The sequence below is a fragment of the Oryzias melastigma genome, linkage group LG20, assembly GCF_002922805.2.
Source record: "Oryzias melastigma strain HK-1 linkage group LG20, ASM292280v2, whole genome shotgun sequence".
In the NCBI taxonomy this organism is placed as follows: Eukaryota; Metazoa; Chordata; class Actinopteri; order Beloniformes; family Adrianichthyidae; genus Oryzias; species Oryzias melastigma.
In genome coordinates this window covers 7,625,183-7,639,759 of record NC_050531.1, presented here as the reverse complement: position 1 = coordinate 7,639,759, position 14,577 = coordinate 7,625,183, and the positions used below count along the sequence as shown (strand labels likewise).

The following is a 14,577-nucleotide window of genomic DNA, read 5'->3' as shown; positions in this document are numbered from 1 at the left end:
CTATCAAATAAAACATATTAACAATAGAATGAAGGTACATGTCACCACCCATCCCAGCTGAGCCCAACAACAAAATCAACACACCCCACCACTCAGTTCACTCATAAGAAATAAACAAAATAAGTGAATGAGTTGATTCTATGTCCTCAAGCAACCAGGCTTTTCAAGTTAGCCCAGAGCTAAAGAAAGTAAACAACTTAACAAATAGAAAGTGAATCCGTGTGAATTGTTTGTTTGGTATTCATGCCAAAAGCTACATTAACATTGTGCTCAGCAACGTGCGTTCAAGCGATGAGCTTAAATGCGCATTTTAGGTTTGTAAGTTTATAAAACTGTTTTCAGGGTCTAAGTACAAATAAGTGAACGTGCATTGAAAGTTAAACCAGGTCAAACTTTGACCAATCAGGGACTTGGATTCGTTAGTGAGATATGGATGGGGCTCTTTAGTTCACGGATGTGCCGACCATTTGAAAATTGATCATGAAAGAGAAATTAAAAATCACAGTTTGCATTCAGACCTAATTATGAAAGCAAGTCTTTTATATATAGAAATAAATCTACTCTAGGTGGCAGGCATGTTTCAATAACCTGTAGAAAAACAAAATGAAGAAGAAGCCCCTCCCTGCTGGTCCTGTGTGAACATCACGGCTACGTCAGAATTCCTTCCCTTCTCACTATATAGTACATTTTGTAGTGCTTTCCGAAACTACTATTCCAAAATTTCCCAAAAGTCCTTGCAAAAAAAACTAGTGTTCATCGATGCTAACTACATTAGCAAATATTGACCACAATCCATTTCAGTCGAACAATTTTTGTGGAAAAAAAAGGGGTTTAAATGTAATTTATTTAATAAGTCATTCACATTTTCATCATCGGAACACAGTGGAGTCCCAAAAAGACGTCAGAAATGTTTATGTTAATTAGATTTTCACTTTGTTTAAAAAATGAAAGAATGAAAAGTATTGAGAATGACGTCCGAATTGCTTTTAAAATCCAGGGCACATAATAGTCCCACACTATATCGCTTTTTTTTATTAGTTTGGGGTTAGGGTGGGAATTTGGACACGGCCCAAATGCTGAAATCATGTTCAAGAATGAAATTTAGTGTGTTCTAGAACGTGCATCTGATACTCGGTGTGAATGTAGCACAAGAGGTACAACAAAGGTAAACTTTGCAAAACTTTAATGAATTTTTGTTGAAGTAGAGTTGCATTTGTAAGAAAAAAGAAAAAAACTGTTTACCTGCACCACTACTAAATTGAACTAATAGTGAACACTATGGCTGCATTGTGTTATCTGCTGGTTTCTATTGATTAGTCCTGCAGTTTATCTGGGATTTCTTCATTTAAATTTTTGCCATTTCTCTTCTACGTTTTTCTTTTCCCTTTAATTAATGGAAATCATTTCTGTTTGAAGACTTACCAGAAAAAGATACCTCTAAAACCCCCTCTTAGAACGAATGTATGCTCTGAATGTTGTGTTTTTGTGGGTACCTGGCTTCTCTCTCCACCTCTCATCTCTCAGTACCCTCATCTTCTGCTCATCTCCATACTCCTTTTCTTCTCCTCCATGATAAGCGAGCAGAGAAGGCAATTTATGCATTTTATGAACTCTCAGAAGAGCATTGTATTGGTCACAAAAACCAACAGTTACTTGTCCATTCAGTGCACAAAGTCTCACATTTTCCCTCCATTTCCAGCCTCACAGACAACATTTGCCAGCAGATATAAAGTGTGAAGATTTCAGCATTCCGCTTTCCATAGAAGTACATCCCAGCTGATGGAGTAAAAATGTTCAGTACATCAAATTTCCACCTGCGAGTCGTAAGCCTCTTTCAGACATACTTTACTTTGTATTCATTTGGCATCATCTCCAAATAGGAGTGTGATGTTTGACTCAAAATCCTGGAGCTTTAAATTCATATATCCACGACTCAGTCTTACTAGAGCGGGACTGAAGGGTCCTGCCGCGGTGTGGGTTAATGTGGATTATGATCAGATGATTGAATTCAAAAGATTACATAAAGTCCCACTTCAGCGTTTTTTAATAATCACTTTTTCCTCAAGATTTGAAATAGTTCTATATATGTGTAGTAAGTTACTCAAAAATGGTTCAGTTCTTAATTTCACACTTTTAGTTGGGATGCTTCAACTATTTGTGGTATTTCTTCACCACATTTGTAGACATATTAAGTTAAATATTGTAAACATGTCTTCTAATCTGTGGGTAAAAAGCGATGTGGTGGAATGATTTAAATCAAATCAATCTTTATTGACAAAGCACATTTTATACAATGGGGTACATTAGATATTAGATATATATCTTTATAAAATGTCATTTGTTAATAAATTATTCTGGTACAGTATTATGCAAAGAATTACGTATTTTATTGAATTAAGTTAAAATATTTTCCTGGCATCAGTTATTTTGGTTTTCTTTTTCTTTTTCCTGTTTTGACCTTTGACTGCACTTTTAAACTATAATTTTCGAGGCCAACTTCTCTTCTGACACCAGTGAAATTTTTGCACAAACATCCACAAAATCTCTTCTTTTTGTCTCTCATTTACATCTTTTTTCTTTCTCCCTGTTGCTTCTGCGTCACTCTGTCTGTTCCCCCCACCTGTCAGTCCTGACCGATGCGTTTCCACCAACAACGCTCTTTAACGTTATACCTGCTGCACTGAAGGCTGCATTCAAAAGGTCAGAGGTGAATTATGGATGAGCTGACTTAAAGTTGATATAATTCACGTCAGAGTGTTTCTTTGCGCACGCTGCGCCTCAGTAGAACCGGTGCTGTTAGCGCCCGCTGACCTGTGCTTCAATAACAGCTGAGGCTGCTCACGGCAGAACTATAGGCAACGTAATGATCCGATGGAAATGCATTCAGAGTCACTCACCTGGTTTATTGTTTCATCTTTGCCATCTTTTCTGTGCTCAATGCCGTACTCTGTGTCCACACATTTCTCCACCTTAGATAGAAAAAAATATGGAATCAATGGTTACAAATGTATCACATGGTGCCCTTGTGGATGAAGTGTTGCATGTGCTAGATGTGCTGTTTATTATTGCAGAAATGCTGGAATATAAGCAAACTCAATGAACTTTTTCGTCTTTTCAGTCGACCCACAAATGACCGAATTGACAGGATTAAAAGACACTGAAATATTTTTGCATAATCAGCTGAGCTCAGTTTTGTTTGGCTGTACAATCAACAGCTACACTGTTGGTGGAGATCCTAAATCCGTCTTCTGGGAGACTCCAAACAGAACAAAAGAAGGGAGGGGGGCTGCAGAATTTATTTTAAGCCTGTTTACGCTTACTTAAATCTACCATGTCAAGTCCTTGAGGTGTTTCACACGGATTGAAGACACTTTTTGTCTCAGCAGAGTGAATTTAAAAAAAATGTAAGAAGATCACCTTTGCTGTTTTGTTCTCATGGCTTATTTTTTTTCTTAAATGTTAATGTTTTTAAAATTCAGACATATTTCGTGATTTTACTTTTTGCAAATTAGGTTCCTTAGCTGTTATTTCATGAAGGTTACGAGGAGAAGGTGGCAGATAGTTCACACGTGGGGGCACAGAGCAGATGGTGGTCTGTCCGAGTCGCACCAGGTGGAACTGGACAGGAACAGGTTGCACGCACGCGTTTGAAAACAGGTCAGAGGGAGGTCAACAATACTTTTGGGGAGGATTTAGCATCACTCAGTAAACAAGGTGCATTTTTTAAACAGTAAGGGGTGAATTTTATTAGTTAAGAATAATACAGCACATAGAAGAGATACAAACTTTACATGTGTGCTTGAGAATAACACAAAATTGATTCAACAGATCTTTGTTCTGAGAAGAAAGATAGTTTTTGTAAATACACTGCAATTAGTTTTTGGTAGAAACAATTATCTCAACCTTTCAGTTTATTTTTAATTTTACCTAACAGCTCTGAAACTTTATGGACTGTAATTATGTTGCTGCATGAGCTTTTTTATTGCAAAGTTACAATCCTACTCAGGTCAAACAGATGAAATGTGAACAGTTCCAGTGAGGATGGATAACCAAAGTGACGCAAAATTTCAACGAAACTCTATGCAAACACCACAAAAGACATAGTTTACCGTTCTTTAGCTTAGTGCCACACTCAAGATGAGAATTCAATTGTGACAAAAAAACTACCCAGTAGCTGCTGGGAGATGACAGGTAAAATGTAAGCTAAAGGTGTCTAAGGAATCTTTGTTAGCTGTTGATAAAAGGTCAAGTCATCAGGAAATAATATATATTTAGGTAATTCTGTGTCTAGGGCATTGGCTGTATAAGAGAACTGGATCGAGTGAGTGTGACATCATCTATAGAATATGGATACTTCTGGATCCGATTAAATTTAGGGTCTCAGAGTGAGAATGGTTATTCTGAAAAATATAATAACTCAATAGAAATTTATGGGATTCTGGATTCTTGGAGCCAGCAGATATTTCATATTTAGAACACAAGAGGGCGGGGCAAGATCAATTAGTCCAGTTCTCATATACAGACAATGGCTCGGCTGTTTATAATTTGCTGAAGGTTTAGCACAGTCAAAAGGGTCTCCAAAACAACACCAAGTAATGCACTTAGTGGATTAGTAAAAGAAAATAAAAATAAATTAAAGCAGTGCTAATAAGTAATTGAAAAAAATGGCATAATCTGAAATGGCTACTGTCTTACTTTAATTCATTTTGAACGAAAAAGAATTATAGTTTCATGAAATATTGAACACCCGACTTTAAAAACAGAACTGAACAGCTCTTCCACCAATACACTCCAACTGACGCTTAAACATCTGGTACCCCTTTTAACTCAAAATACTGTATACAAAACATAATTTCAAGTTAACAAGGGCCAGTTCAAAAACATAACAGCACAAAACAGCAAATTCTTATGCCAAAGCTTCCTCATTTGCACTTTAATCACAGCAAAACTTGTAAGACTCAAGGTTAAAGGATTTTGCCATCGGGCTGAAATTTTCCTGAAGGCTAGAATCACTGTGCTGAATGAATTTACAAAATTAGATACAGATAAGGAAATCATTAAAAAGCTGAAAAAAAAGACTGATCATGCTTATGATATGATTGTTTTTGATGATCATTTTGTAAGTTCTCAAAGTTTTTGGTAGAGGTTTTGGCCAAGAAGTACAATAGATGAAACACTTGATAGATTATGCACCAGCCCAAATAATAGTTTTTTTGATTGATGGTTGTCATGCATGACTGTTGGTTTAAGAAACTGCTTGTTAATGTCTCATAACTACAGATGCTTTAATAAAATATTTCTGAAATTGCTGTTAAAAAACACTTGAACTACAAAGAAAAGGCCACACAATTAAACAACTGACATGATCAATGCAGAAATAAAAGGTTGTAATGATGACATTAATTTCACATAAGGTAAAAACACACTCTTCACCCACAACTGGAGATTAAAATGAGAATTGGCAGCAATTTAAGTAAAAGACGATATTTGACACCACCTGTTTCCTCTCCTCCCTGTCAATCATCTCCCCTCCTCACAGGAGAATTTCAATTTCACACTCTGCTGACGTGCACAGCCCTCATCACTTAAACTGGTTCAAAACACAGAGGTTGGAGGAGGGCTGGCTTGTTAAAAACTGGATCAACATATGTATTCATGAATGACTGAGCAAGCAGAGGATGAGCATAGATGAATACATTAAAGCAGAGTATTAAACTGCAAATATTTTCTGAAGGTGAAAACTAAGCTGGTTTATAATGAAAAAAAAAAAAATTCACGCAGCAAGTCGTCTTGTTTGTGTTGCTCTGCCTGCATCACTGAGCGTTCTCATCCTGACCTTCTGTTTCATCTGACTCTGCTTCGCTTGCTGCCTGCCCCGACCCTCGCCTGGTTGTTCTCTGCCCTCATGCTCGTTCTTGACCCCTGCCTGCCTGACCCTGATTTAGCTTTGTGGATTTTAGCTTCACTCCTGTTCTCCTGTCTATGCCTAATAAACCTGCTGCACTCAGATCCTGTCGTCTGCCTGTTGTGACACTACGTATTGAGGAAATTCAGTCACAACCACAGTGTTACTGGAGCCAGTCCAGCTACTGATGTTCAGGTATGAATTGGTTTAACATTAGGCAATATATTTACAGATGGAGGCTGAAGTAAGCGTCTGAATTTATCTTTTTTTTTTCCTGTTTGTTCTAACTTTTGAGAGTAAAGTTAAGGTTAAAGTTTCATCCACTAAAAATAAACTGCAGCTGGTTTAAACTTTTTTTGTTCATTAGATTTTGTGTAGGAACCATTAAAATGTCATAGAATTTCCATTAACCTATAACTCTCAAACAGGAAGCAAAGTAGTCAGACGCCAACTTCAGTCTCGTCCGACTTTTAAGGAGTGAAGAAAATACAAAAAAACAAAAAAAGGGTCACTAAATCTGGTATTTTTAAATTTAAAAGTAAACGTAAATCCACTGTTTGAGCAACTTCATTAGCAACATCCTCGTAGCGTTAAACAGCTGTCGGTTTTTGCTTGCCAAATACAGATTACTTTTATTTTGAAGTCGAAGGTTCTTCTCCAATTTCCTCACTGGCGTTTTTTTTCTGTGAAAACAAACTTTCCAAATATGCTTGTTTTTTGTTAACTTTGAATTTCGCGTTTAATAAAAATAGTTAATGTATTTTCAACATGTGACCGAGCAACTTGACATGTATCAAGAATGAGTTGGATATGGTGGGAAGGATCTAGTAGTTTTTCAAAGTAAAACTTTCCTTCAGAATGAGATTATAAACAAAAAATAATTAAAAAAAAAAGGAGGACGTTTATTTTATTTCCTCTACCAACTGTCCTATATATCAGTACTGGTCTATGGGACCACCAGTCATTTGTAGAGCCACCCAACAACATGCTCACACCTTTGGAACAATTTAGAGCCACCAATTACCTTATAAAGCATGATTTTGGACTGTAGGAGGAAGCCAGAGTGCCTGCAGAAAACCCACACAGGAAGGACCCAACTGGAGTTTGAAGAGAGGCTTCATGCTGTAAGACGAGAGTGCTAACCACTACACCGACAGGTTTTTACCCCAAAAATATGTTATGTAAACATAAATAAAAGACTTCACGCAGTTTAATGAAAGGAACTTGACACATAAAGTGAATAAAATGTCCTCTTCTCCATAAAGAGGCTGCATAAAAGATGAGGCGGAGTTTGACTAGAACACAGGAAGCCTTCTGCAGAGGCTGCACTGGAGGATATGGTGATTTGGACTATTGGGGGACCCTTTGAAGTTTTGGCAGATGAGTATGGGACGCGGATGAGCCAGTGGCCCTGGCTGTATTAACCCCCCAAGACCCAGCTATGCTCAGCAGCAGCAGCAGCAGCAGCCGCCTGCCTGCCTACCCGCCTAAAATGATGCATAATCTCCCCACAAGTGTGGCAAAGATCTGTCACTATCAGTCATTATTCGAGCTTCACCAGCGATTATCTCCACGCTTTATTACGATTTCACATCAGCGTGACTTCCCACCAGTCAGCAGCAGATCTGATATTGAAGCTTTTTATGGACAAAGATTGAATTTGTGGAGCAAGAACTCATAACATCAACTCAAACGTTATCGTGTTATTTCTTATCTGGCAAAAAAAAAAAAAATACAGATGCTCACGATCAAGATCAGCAAAGATTTGGAGCATATGCCCGTGTGCACAAACACTTTGCTCGTCTGTGCAAAGCATGCAGACGTTTCGGTAACGTAGAGGTGAACCACGTGAGAAAGAGGATTAAAGCGGCTGTGAAAAGCAGAGAATTATTGACAAAGACGGGATTTAGAGTCTGTTTTTGCCAGTCCTCTAAACTCCTAAACCGCCCTTTTCCCTTCAAAGCAAACACAGTTACCTGCAAACATTTGATGACTCAGTTAGAACTACTCTTTGATCTATTCATGCAAAGGTCCACCATGTCAAGACGTTTTGTATTCAGGCTGATTCCATCAGCACAAACGCTGTCAAAAAAATCCTTGAAATCAACAAAATGCATGAAAAGAAGTAAAAAAAATGGAGGAACACGGTGATAAATGTGAACTTTTACATTCTCATCTATGTGCAGAAAAGCAAAGTAATCCGATTCATAAAACCAAATCTCTGTGATTAAAGTAATTCCAGATTTTGAAAAAAAAAGCTGTGATTAAACCGGCATGCTCATCTGCTGCCGCAAACTCACTCTTTTGTTTGTGTGCTTTAATCCTCAGAAACATTCATTACGTGGCCTGAACAGATGTACCTCAGGGTTTGTGGTTAATAAACAAATATATACATTTAAACGGATCTGCTTGAGTTGCCTGCATTAGCTGTTGCGTTTGGCATGTTCATGTTTTTTTTTTCTCCTAAGGTCACCAAGATTTGCAATTAAAGTCAAGGTTGTGATTCAAAGACACACAAGTTGGTTCTCAAAAATGAAATGGAGCAGCAACTGACTTTTAGACACAACTTTAGGGTCTTTTTAGGTCTGGTTTAAGGATAGTTAACAGATAGGATCAGATTTATACTGGTCTTTAGGGTTAATACGTTTATAAAAAAATTTATTAAGAAAAAAAATCTTATAAATTACTGTAAAATTGATGTAGAGGGAGAACCGCTAAGGGTTAAAGAGGAGAGATGCAGCTTTTAGAAATATTTTACTTTTAGTTTAGTCAAGTACAGATTTCATTTTCATAACACCACCTGAAAATGTGAAAAGTCTTTGCATGTAAAAAAAAGTATTTGAAGTTTTCAAGCCCTCCACTAAGGCTTTGACTTCTCATACTACGGGGCGGAAAGACAGAAATTAACAAACACGCTCTTAAGGGAGCATTAAATTATAAAAAATATCTCAAAATCTACTATAAATATAAAAACAAGCAAATTAAAGGCATTTAGACATTATCTTAATAATTCAACTGCTTCAACAAATTAAGTCATAATCAGCCGACGATGATCATTAGTTATTTTAAGTTTAGTTATTTTTATTTGGTAACTCCTCCCGAGTTAGTGGTTCTTACACATCTGGTCTTAAACTTTTCAGATTAACTCATTTCCACATGCTCCTCCACTATTGTGCTTGTTTCCTAAATAGAAAACGGAATACTTTTATGTTTGTTCATTTTAAACAATCTTTTCGTGAAATACTGGCTGATTTTTCTAAAAAAAATTTTTTTTAACACAAGGTTTCCTACTTTATTTTCTTGGATAAAATGCTCAACACAGTTATCTGCAACTGTTTAAAGGACATTCCCTCAAAAAAAAAAAAAAAAAAAAGTTTAAGAAAAAGTGCAATCTTTTTGACTCAATAGCTTTGTGAAAACATTGAATATTGGAGACTGGAGCTGTGACCAAGAAAGCATAGACATCCTTCCATTTGGAAACAAATAATATTTTTAAAACGCAGGGCAGAGTACAAAAATACACTATTAGGGTGTGTTCAGACTGGAAAGGTCTGCTGGTCCGGACCGAGTCGGCTTAAATGAGTCCAGATTACAGTAAATCATGAGCCTTGCGTTTGGTTTGTATTCAGTTTCAGGTCATCCAGACATTTATGTTCTGAACTGAAGGTTGTAAACAAAACAAAGATCTCTTCCGTCATTGGCCAGAAATTACGAGGGCGGGACAACGCAACAAAAGAAAGAATAATGGAAGTCCTAACATTTGCAATCCTTATCAGTATATATTTCACTGATTCAAACTTTATATTTTGCTGAACAACTCTGAACGTCTGTATCAACGTCAGGTACAACACTTTTTCCTGCTACTTTAGTATGGCGACAGCTATAAAAGTACACTAATAAGTGTTTATGACATATAGATTGTTGGGAAAACTGTGGGAAACAATGTGTATCACGTTAATTGTTGTTTTTATAACCCTGCATTCATCTGACCACATTTCAAGTTGCTGTGTCTCAGGTTTACATCCTATGATGCTCAGCTATGGTGGCCGTTTAGGTCCAGTTGTTCAGCTCCGAGAAAAGTCAGAGCAGTCTGATTGGAAACAAACCGAGACCACCTTAAAAGATGGATCTGAGAGCAGTTCCTGGTTCCTGACCAGCATCCACTTGGTGTTTCAGACAGAAAATTAGTTTCAGATTATCAGAGTAAATGAACTCCGGATCACTTTACACGAACCAAATGTGTCAAATGTATTTTATTTGCAAAAGTAGTGGTACAAAAAAGTTATAAAAACTATTTCTATTACAGTAGAAATACTCACCTTTAAAGAAAAAAATCTTCAAAAAAACAAAACTTTAAACCAAATCTTGACTTTTGCATGCGGACAAAGTAGCCATTAAAACAGACAGTTGACAAAGTGAGATGTGATCCTGTTACTCTCTGACATGAAAATGCTAAAATAGTATTTGCACCATTGTCAGTTTTTATCAAAGCACACTGGGGTTTACGGAACAAAATACATAAAAATGGCATTTTCCCATAATCAGATATATGCGAATGATTTGGCAGGGAACGTTAAGGCATGTAGTGTGAGTTCTGTGCAGGAATAAAGGAGACATATGGTGCATTATCTCTGACTGTGTGACTGTTGCTGAGCCTGCAAGTGAAAAGAATACTGATGTGATTTCTGTGGGATCGTACTAAGCAGAACAAGTTGTATTGTAGCTCCTGTTCTTACAGATCCGACTCCAGGGAGGCTCAGACAAGTCTTTTCTTATAGCTTTAAACTTTATTTTATTTCTTGCTGCTGGCCGCTTTTACAAAATGTACAAATCTTCCTTAGAAAGTGACAGAATAGTTGTATTTGTCTGTTGTTTTTTCTCATCTTAGTGTTGATGGATATATAATTAAAATAATTCAATTAAGAAATACAAATAAGTAAAAGGATTTGGAATATAGAGTAAATTTTAGTCTTTTACGGTCCTTTACTACAGTTGATAATTTTACCCCTGCCCACTGCAATGTAAGCAGCAGGAATGATGCATCATGGGAGTTAATGTGTATAATTGTATTTATTTGAATTCTGTTGTTGGTGTTTTTGTTATTTTAGTTTCTGTGTGCTTGTTTGAGTGAGGAGTCAGTTTATGGATGTCAGCATAAAAGATGATGTTATAATGTACAATAAAATGATGATAAATCAGTAAAATTGTCACTGTGAGTTTCTTTAGTAAACATAGAGAAATGTAGACTTATGCTTCCATTCATACATGTTTTCTTTTTGTCTTTATATTCCTATAGAACTTAAAATGTCCTAATCGAATCGAATCTTTTCTGCTTATCATAATATGTTTTTTGAAAAATGATGTTATATTTATAGGATATTTTAGAGATTGTTCGCCCTGAGAGTGGAAGGCTGTGAGCTCAAATTATAAAAACTATTTTATTTGGCGATACTTGTATCAATTTAAAAGATGAGAATTAATCATTTATTTATGAGTGAGTCTATACCACCAAATGGTTGTGCCTGCAGCTCACACTAGGCCAGGTGTGTCCAAACAATTTGCAAAAAGAGCCAAATTTGGTGAATTGGTAAATTTGGTAAATTAAAATTAATGAACATTTTATTGCAATAGTACATTTAATCATTTCCTATCAAACAGATCTTTATATGTTTTTGTGAAAATACTGTAAATTTATGAAGTTTTAACACTGTTTATTCCCAGTTAGCTAGCTGTAGTTAGCATGTTAGCTGTTAGCGCCTCTTTATGGTGAATATGAAAACGGAATTTAGAGAACCAAAATCAAGAAATTGTACAGACAGTTTTTGGAAAGTGCTGGAGGTTGCATGTTAATGATTGTATGAAAGAACTCTGTGGATCGTTGGAAATTTGAATGTGAGCCGCATTTGTCCCACGGCCCGGACTTTGGACATGCCTGTCCAAGTGCAGGGAACAACTTATAGGATTGTTTTGAGATACATTGAACCCTAAAGTCATCAAAAGATGTCTTTTTGTCTATCTCCATGTAGCAGGATAGTGACAAATCATCTCCCAGGACATTTTTTTTAGCTTTTTTAGCTAATTTCAGCTATTTTTTGCAATTTTTAAGCTTCCTTTTGACACTTTCCAAATATTAAGAAATCTGAAAATCATCCATTTTGGCTTCTGCACTGTTCCTGCTGTGGTATATTAGTCAGAGAGATGCTAACTTGTAAAAAAAGACCTGAAAAATGATGTGCAAATATCACAGGAAACGAATGACACATCCTCAATAAACCACCTAACACTTTAATAAGATCTGCAGAGCATCACAAGAACAAAGAGATTAGCTTCAACAAATTTGCTTTATAGAAAATAAAAAGAGTAAGACTAACTCCACAGAGTTTAAAAGTAAAACGCTTGTGTCCTATAACTTCAGCTTCCATCTGCTTCTCCTTTCATAAGTCTTATCTCCTGTCTCAGTGGTCTTGTTCTGAACATATTGCACCCAGTACCTTATTTGTGATTTTTCCCACTAGCTTCTCCTCTTTTGTTCTCCCTCATGCATAATTGGTGTTCCTTCATGCTCCCACCTCATTTCCCCTGGAGAATATCGCTCTTCATCTTCTCAAAGCCTCGACTCCGACTTCATCACTGCACTGCTCCCTAAGAATAACAGCAGTGATTGATTATCACCTTTTTATACTTGCAGAAGGGAAACGCTTTGTGATAAATAAAGCAAATATTTTTAAACTGAATTGCACACGGTAAGAAACTCAAAAGGAATGACTATAAATCCTTTCATGTTGCTGTTATTTTTTTGTTATTTGTGTTGAAAAACTATTTATTTTTTTGCATAATAGACAGAAACTCCAAACTGTAGGGCACAATTTAACCAAACATATGAGAGATGCTTTACTTCTTATTCATATAGATTCATTTGCAGTGAATTTATAGTAAATTTTTGACTTTTTTCTCATAGTTTTGCAACTTTAATCTTGTAAAATTCTGAATTTTTTCTTAAAATTTTACCACTTATTCTCAAAATATATTCATATTTTATTTTTATGGCAGCCCTAAAACTCCATCGCAGTTTACACATTTAAACGGCAAGCATGAATATAAACTTTGTAAGATTTTTTTGACAAATTGCACAGCATATGTACTATAGTAAAATAATAACTCAAAGAAATGTTTGTGTTTGTTTCCATTTATTATGTATTAACCACCAGATAATGTGTTTTCTCAGCACAAAAATACCATAATTGAAAAAAAATGATTCTTTCAGTAGAAGTCCTTAAAATAATATAACAATTGTTGTTATGACTGAAACTTAATAATTGCTGTCATTATTGGTAGAAAAACATCAAATAAAAAGGATAGCCAGTCCATTAAACATTTTTTTTCATAAATTATGTTACAAAAAAAAGAAAAAATAGGAATCACTGGTATCACTGTTGCAGTTTTAAATTTTCATAGCTTTTTTTATGTTTTGCACACTTGAAATACAGAAATGTATGTGTATTTACTTATAACACACACATGCTTCATAACTTTTAGCTACATAAATGTAAGAATCACAGCTTTTATGAGCACATTTTCTGATTAGAGGTTTGACACAGCAGCATTAGAGTACAGAGAAGGTTTAACCACATCTGATCGTCACAACCTTAGAAAATACCACAGCAGCAAATCCAGAGCAGGCCCATAATTTCATGCATTTTGACAAGTCGCCACAGGCTGTAAATGATTGGCATAAGCAGAGGAGAGGGGCGGCATAGGAGACTGAGGATGAGGGTGTACTCTGTGATTAAGTGGAAACACAATCTGGAGAGTCCAATCAGGCCAAACCAATGTGAACTAATACGGTACCATTTAAGAAACTGCCGTTTAATGATCAGGACATAATTCAATTACTTTTGGAGCGCTCGCTGTGAATGCATTGATTAAAACCCTGCAGAATTGGTGAAAGAATAAAACATTTTTTTTTTTGTCAGAGCATTCAGAACTGCACCGGCTGTGGGTTAAGTGTTTATATCTGCTCCGCAGATCCTTAAATAGGTGAGTTATGGGATCCAGGGAGGAAAAGTGAAGGGTGAGTGAAACAGTGGCAGTGTGATAATACTCTTTTTTACACTCCAAATGGCTTTTTTCCCCTCATTTTTCTTTCATCTCTTATAGTCTTCCATTTGTTTGTTCCATTTTCATTCAAACCTTTTACTACATAAAAAGAAATCTGTGTGTTTATAAGCTTCTCTGTCATAAAACCAATTAAAAGTGAAACTATTTCCCAGATAAAGAAAAAAGCTGCAGAGATAAGAGGTTGTGGTTGATAGCAATAAAGAAGGTCAGGATATTTTAGAACGATTTAGAGTAGAAATTGAATCTCGCTACAAAAAAACTATTAACTTGGAGTGGTTAAATGTAAAAAATACTCAATTTAAATGAGCTTTTTACATGCCTCCCAGCCACTGAGCCAGTTAAGAAAATTGCTAAATAAATAAAAACCTAACAACAAGACTAAAGAAACAACATACGATAAAAAACCTCACAAGTAAAAGGTTTTAAAGCCACCTTTTCATCAGTTTTGTAGGAATAAACTAACTCTTGTGACGGGTGTTAGATTGTCTGGTTTTATTTTTTCTGTCTGTGTAGTTTTCTCAAAAGCCTAACAGCAAAAAAAAAAAAAAAAAAAA

At 35.9% G+C, this 14,577-nt stretch overlaps 1 protein-coding gene across 4 annotated transcripts in view; it reads right to left on the bottom strand.

Annotated features, from left to right (window-relative positions):
- dlgap1b (discs, large (Drosophila) homolog-associated protein 1b) overlaps positions 1-14,577 on the bottom strand; it is a 104,595-nt gene that overhangs the window by 61,623 nt on the left and 28,395 nt on the right. For 3 of the 4 annotated variants that reach the window (XM_024280399.2, XM_024280396.2, XM_024280400.2), the window contains exon 2: positions 2,898-2,969. The gene's annotated coding sequence lies outside the window, so the exon portion shown is untranslated. Of the gene's footprint in view, positions 1-2,897; positions 2,970-12,474; positions 12,548-14,577 lie in introns of all 4 variants that reach the window. The other variant, XM_036217337.1, reaches the window with a different exon arrangement.